At 35.9% G+C, this 7,542-nt stretch overlaps 1 pseudogene; it reads right to left on the bottom strand.

Annotated features, from left to right (window-relative positions):
* Nucleotides 1–248: 248 nt before the first annotated feature.
* The window catches only part of LOC111412758, a 16,110-nt pseudogene continuing 8,816 nt past the window's right edge, over nt 249–7,542 (bottom strand).

Raw genomic sequence — 7,542 nt, 5'->3', positions numbered from 1 at the left:
GGTGCAAAATTTAGTGCAGCACTGGAGATGGCCCAAACAAAAACTAATATAAACAAATCTCCTATTTCTCTAAACATGAGAATAAATAATCTTGCCAGTGGGCACAAGGGAATCAGCCCATGAGTTCTACTCAGTGGCTTATTTCTACATAAAAGAATAGTATTATTCATCTAATTTCGACACGATTCACTAGGCCAAACTATTTGATTGCATCAGAAATCAAAATAATTAAGACACAAAGTATTTCTTTAATTTAGTTGTCGCATCACCTTAGAAATGCCACCACTTTCTTCAATCCAGGGAAGGTATGATCCTAATTTTCCATTTTCTGACCAATTGAATCCAACTTCAGAACCATTGAGGTGACATTTCTTAAGTGACATACTGGAATAGGCCAAGAAATTCCCTCCTCCCTTCACTTCAATTTCCACGACGGTCTCACTGCAAACCAAGCCTTGAATTGTTCCTTCGCTGTTGAGCATGTTGGTTAGTCTGATTGGCGCAAACTTCAATGACTAGTCGAGTTTCTTGATCGGGATGAAGCTGAAAATCTTAAATGTAGATGGCAAAATAGTAATTGGAATTGCCTCAAAAATACGCATTGTTACTATTAGTTTATTGGCCTCACTAAGATTTATTGCATATTCATCCACTTCTCCCATTTCAGTTGCTTCCTTCTTCTGATCCCATTCAATGTCGCTTACATGAACAAAACCAAAAATTGGCTCGTAACTATGAGAGTACACCTTTATCCTGTTCTCCTTGGGATCCCATCCAGCACCTTGGCAGTTGAATGCACCAACCACACCTCCATACTGTAAAATTTGAAATAGATTGAACAATATTCAAATAGGAAAAAAAAAGTAGAAATTACGCTGAATGTCATTTTTTGAGTTTGCATTTACAAAAATGTCACCTTTTAATAGTTTTGACTAAACTATCACTTTATGACTTTATGGCCCTCAAAAAAAATTGAAATACCTTGGATGTCCTTAATTAAAATTGATTTGACTAGATGAAAGAATAGTACAAAAAGTTAATTTGCATCACATCAAAAGCTCCCATCTCACTACTTACAAAGAAAAAAAAATATGAAATCTAAAAAGGTAAAAATATTTATTCATATAGCAACTAAAGCCCTAAACCTAAATGACTCTCAATTTCCTCTCTCACTCAAGATCGTCTGTGATTGCAAAAATATCCATTTTTGTCCAAGTTTGTTGGTCTAAAAAGTTTATACAGTTTACTCTGGCAGCCATGCTGAAGCCCTAAACCTATGTACATTTTATTGAAATTATAAGGAATCTACTTAAACTTAGGAGAATTGTTGAAGATCAATATCTACTTTTTGGTATGTTTCTTTTTATTTTATTTTTTTCTGACTTGATTTGGATATTTCGTGTTCTCTTAAGGAAAAAAAATGTTGTGATTCGAAAAGAGATTATCTTGATTCATAGAATTTTTCCTGTTGATGGTGGGAAGATAGAAATGTTGGTTTGGTTGCAAGTTCATTGTAATTTTTATCTTTGCTTTCTTATAACTGATATCATAAAGTTTAGCGAAGTATCCTTGTGAACTCACAAATTTTGGTGTGCAATGAGATGGCTGTAATGTAAATGGACTTCTTGCACGTCTTAATCAACAAACAATGGTCAAGCCCTATTAGTTAATAGTAGAAGATTAACTATGTGTAAGAATAAATGTCTCTTCACTATATATAATATTTTAATATAACTATTAAAAATGTGAATATTACAAGTTTACAATTCGGCTTTTGTTTATTTTTAGTTTTCTTCTTTCCCTCCCCTCCCCCCCCTCCCCCGGGAAACGAAGAAGGAAATTAACTAAGTCAGCTGGAAAACTAGAGAGGAAATACCATAACTCTTGATAGACACTTGATAGCATACTTGTGGATTTAATGTTTCGTTCCCGACATTTTATCTATTGACAAGTTCATCTGTCGAGAATTACTGAGGCTAATTATCGGGAACGACAGTTCAGTCCTTACCTCAGCTCAGTGTGTTTTACATTAATTTGCATCTTACATAAGTAAATTCATAAAGCGTGATTTGAAGTAATATGGGTGATACTCGTTGTATGCATTTGGTGGAAATCTTGATTGACACTTGACATATCTTTCGTTTCAATGTTTATGTTACGTGTGTCATAACTTTGCTTTCACTTGTAATCCACTTATTGTATTCGGGTGGAACTCTTGATAGACACTTCATAGCATACTTGTGGATTTTGGTCTTTATGCATCTAGAAATATTATATTATGGTCAGACGTATTCATTTCTTGTTTTATCTTTGCAGACATGGATTTTGAGCCTCTTGTTCCGGAGACAGTGACGACAAGGAAGCTTATGTTGGTTCGGTGGACGACGATGATGAGGAAATTTCCTACGCCGGTATGGGAAACGTTCAGCAAGACTCAATTGCTTCCACTAGTGGCATAGCGGAGGGGGATGTAAGTTTCTTGTGAAAAAATTTTGATCTGATTAATTACGGTTAGTGGTACAAATTTCGGTTAAATGTTTAGGGCCCTTTGCAATATTTTTGTAGGCGGTGCGAGTGAAATGCTGGTAGAGGCCACCACAACCGTTCCCGGGGATACCCCACCTATCTTAAAAATGATGTGATCTGCACGCCTACGACGTCCTGCACCATCTACAAGGACTCCGTACATGAGGGAGATTGCAAAGAAAGGGGAAAAATAAGTGAGTAGTTCTTTTTTGTTTTGGCAACTTCGGCAGTATAATTGCATTCGAAAACTTAAATTCCCTGAAATTTGGAACCTGATGTATAATTGCACTTATTGAGCTCGTACTAGATGCAATAAAACTCTACTCTGATACAATTTATAATGCAAATGGATTGAATCACAAACTCTACACACCTTTCTGAAATTCTATCAAACATATTGTTATTTTGTGAGGTGATCGACAAAGATAACATGGACCTGAACGGTATTACATTTCTTCCCCTTGCTTTCTACGTGCTTTGTCTTAGAATACTCATTTTACTGATGTATGACGGGTTATGTATAGATTCGTACTCATGACCTAAACAAGCATCAAAATGTTGGTCGACAAGTTCTTGTTGTAATGGGAGGTGGAACCAATCGATGTCCATGTCAAAGAAAGAGCGACGTTGACAATGTTTTACTTCGGGTGACTGCAGAGAATGCACGGAGGAACATTTTGTTTTACATTATTGTATATTTATTTTTTGGGAAATGTTGGTTATGTTCAAGCAGTATTCACTGTCAAAGAAACTGTGTAAATTTAGTACGAAAAATGTTGGTACGGAAACTGTTTTTGGTGCACTTTGCAAGTTTCTTACTTTTTGAACTCATTCGACATAGAGATTAAAACTGGTATCTAATTGAAAAATGAGGAAATTGGTGCATTTTATAAGTTTCTCGCTTTCAAAAAAATGAAAATTATAAGTTTGACCAATATCTGGATCGTAGTTTATAAATGGAAATTATAAAGATTATAAGTTTATCATTTTTGGAGAAATTGAAATTAATGCATTTTATAAGTTTCTCCTTGAAAACGCCAATGAGAAAATAATAGTGAATGTCTTACCAATACAAATACACTTTGTGGTTGAAGGCATAATCCACCCCTTGAAAGACTAGAGAAGCTCTTGTGAGACTCCCATATTGAAACAGTTTGTAATACGAGATAATGGATTCATCCACCTCCAGCAACGAACCATTCGACCTCAATATGCATCCGTCGATACTAGGTTCGCCACTGAATTTCCCATCATTTTATCCTCGGATGATGAGGAGGTAAGTGTTGAGCACCATGGTGCTGAGTTCGACGAAGTGTCAAGTACAGAATCTAAGTCACCGAACAGCGTGTTCGATTAAGTTTTCAAGGTTAGGGATCTTATCGAATCACCGTCCGACTCGGATGAGTGGCTGGCTCATCTTCCACATCTAGAAATAATTGTCATAAGCTCAGACGATTCTGATGGAGAAAGTGGAGGAGAAGCTTAAAATGTCGATAGCAATGCAAGTGTGCAATAAATGGCCCTTTTGTAGGAAATTATGTATAGTATTTTGTGGTAGGGATGATTTTGGTCACGTCCTCTAAGTACGTGCAACAATAGCATGTCCATAATGGGTAACCACTATAGCGTACTTTTGGAAGCCATTATAGTTTCCAACTGTCGAAAATTACAGAACCCATCTGTCGGGAACGACATATGAACTGTCGGGATGTAATGTTTGTGTTTTGCTTGTGAATTGTCGTTTTATAAAAATCAATTTTTCATTTCGACAAACTATCAATCGAGACTAATGGAACCATAATGATCAGTATAATGAAAATAACGTATACATCCTGTTTGTGCTAATGGAAACATAATGATCGGTACTTTACTTGCAAAACATAACGACCAAATTTTTATTGGCATATGATAATAACAACAAATTAATAACATAAGTTCAGAATGTACACTGCATAGGTGGGAACATTTTTGGGATTGCATTTGACAATCACTTTTACCACCAATTGAAGTCTTCATTATCGCGTATTTCGGCTGGAGATATATTCAAGTTAGGGACTTTGAACTTCAATTCAATTTGAGTGTGGAGATCAAGAATACCAAGTTTTTCCTTCAACCTTAACAAAAGTTCGGCTACGGTAATGCTTGTAGGCACCAGAATGGAAGTGGTTTTGTCCCCTCTCCACTTCTATTCCGCATGAACAAACTTTCCCCCATGCAATACGATGAATCTCAAATAATTACTCATACCTGAAATGTTGGGATTACAACGATAAGAATTCAGAATCAACATGTTGACATGTAACGGCATGAAGGTGGCACTGCATAATACGTAAATCCGTACAATAGAAAAAGGTCAAATCAAGGCTTTCCATCATTTTGAAGTGTTCGAATTGAAAGTAAAATTGTATAACCTGACAGTTTGTAAATGTCGGGTTCGACATCTTAAACGTTTAACCCGACGATTTATAAATGTCGATCTTGACAGTTCAACTGTCGAGAATGTCAGGAAACAGACGATAGTGGGTTTCTCAAACTTCTTCAACACATCACATTAAGTGTGGTCATTATTATTCAGTTCCAAAATGACAAAATGTAAATGGCATCTGGGTCTTGTCATTAAAGTGACCTTAATGGTGGTAATAGAAGAAATTACTCAAAACCTTAATGGTGATAATGATATTTTGTAAAGGATTCCAAAACCAAACAAATGAATGCATAATACTTTCAAAAATTTCAAAGAAATATGCCCATGTTGTATTTAACATGTACAAATAAAAAGTTATAAAAGTAAAATATAAATAATTTGTAATTGCTAACCTCTCAAAATGGACGAAGAATGCAACACAAATGTTTTCTTGATCAATGAAAATGAAGAAGATGGAGAAAATGTAGGATTTTTTGTTTATGTTACGTTTTCAAATTTTTTTGATGATTTTTTATTAACAAAAATTCATATTAATCAGTAAAAAATACATTTCTCCATATTTTCCTTATAGAAATTAAATGAGCCCCCCCGGGGCATAGCTCAGTGGTGCAAAGGACAGAAGTGAGGTCATCTCACGCTTGCTGACAGCCGTAGTGTGGAGGTTCGATTCCTGAGACATGGAATTGTACTCATTGTAGGCGCAGTGTACGGACAACTCTTATTCCCTGGCCTGTTGGAACACATCTCGCGATTTACCTCCCTCACAAAGCTCTAAAGTCGAGACGGTAGGGGCCCTCAAGGTTGGGGTTCAACCTTTATATAGAAATTAAATGATGACATCAAGTCAATGCTTTTTCTTCAAATCAAGCATTTAATACTACTAGAAATGTGTAATTAAGGGTAATTTGGACTTTGCACCAAAAAAATGTGATATTTTTGCTTACAAAAAGTAAAAATGACAAATTCTTTGTAACTTTCATTTTTTGTGACATTTTTGCAAATTCCCTAAAAAAAATTTATTGATTTTGAAGCTAATAAAGATACATTGTTAAACTTCCAAATTTTGAGAATGGTTTTGCTGTCACAGAGGAGATTCTTGAAGAGGCAGTCTCTTGTTGGGAGTGCAAAATGTATGCATTTTGGAATGGTACCATCAGGGAATACAAGTTTCTTCAGCAGAACAAAATCACGACCTCCCACGGAATCACACACTTACACTGGGCCCCCCACAAATAGCTCGGGATCCAGCATGGAATTTTGCACACAGATGGTCCGATTGAAACATGTCCCAATCTGGTTGTATAAACTGACCCATCCACATGCTGTTATAGGCACAATGGGTCATATGGACACATTGTAACCAATATACTCCCATGGGATCACCATTAGGATCTTGGTACACAAGTCATCCCCTGTTCAAAAAATTTAAAAGGCAAAGGCACTATATTAATTAGCATATTGTAAAATATTTTTCTCTTATTTCAGGAAATTAAAGTGTACAGCGACATGGACAAAAGTGGAAAATTATCAACTCTTCCCATAGAAATCTCCTAAGTTCCGAGTAAAATGAAGTCATTGCATTGTTGCATGCTGGATATCAGTCCAGTTCCATTGAAGTTCTTGGCAGGGGATTTTGACAACCTTTATAATAGGCTTGTGCAAGCTCCACCCTACCTCCATAATCCTCAGACTCAAATTCAAGTTTCTGTACCGAAGAGGCATATTAGTTTCTTAATCATATAAAATTAACTATAGCTACTGAAGTAACAGAAACTGACATGAATCACATCCACTTTGACTCCTGTAATTCCAACTTTGGAAAGGTAAGAGTGCATCGAGTCATAGAATTCTTTGGCTTGATTGGAATGGACAAGTCCAATGGAACCCTCAACAATTTTCACCACAGTAAAATCCTCCATGGTTCTACCAAGTCCAGGAGACAACTTGAACAGAACAATCTTCGAATCAAGATGAGTTGTTCCTGTTGGGAATCTACTTATACATGCACAGCGGAATTTAAAATATATTTCGATTCCCATCCAATAGATCTCATTGTGTTTGGTTAGGAATTGTGATAAGATTGTACCTTTTCCAGATCTGCAATCCTTTTGCTTTTCTTTTCGTTCCACAACTTTGATTCGCCACCACAGCTGTCCAATTGTCCAACCTCCAACGGTGATCCACACAGAGAATATGATTGCAGCCTCTAGGATTTTCTCTTGTGCTAGCAAGAATAATGAAAACCTTAAAATGGACCTCAAACCCTAGTTTGTTATTTATATAAACCCAAACAGGCTCGACCCGGTCCAGTCCAATAATTAATTAATCCAATTAATTAAACCCGGTCCGTGAATTAATTAATCCAATTAATTAATTCGAAAATATAAATAACAAATCCAATTAATTAATTTATCCAACGATTGTTAAATTAACCAATTGGCAATTTGCAATCTTCCAATTCTCTTTTGTGTGTGACCCATTAGGTTCCCGACCACGATGCCAAACGACGTGAAATATTATTTTGATCTAATCAAAATTGATAAATTAAAACACCCTTTTAATTTATCGTCAATTCACACTCGCCGTCCCTG

Source organism: Olea europaea, chromosome 16, assembly GCF_002742605.1.
Source record: "Olea europaea var. sylvestris chromosome 16, O_europaea_v1, whole genome shotgun sequence".
NCBI classification, from domain to species: Eukaryota; Viridiplantae; Streptophyta; class Magnoliopsida; order Lamiales; family Oleaceae; genus Olea; species Olea europaea.
This window is presented reverse-complemented; position numbering and strand designations above follow the sequence as displayed.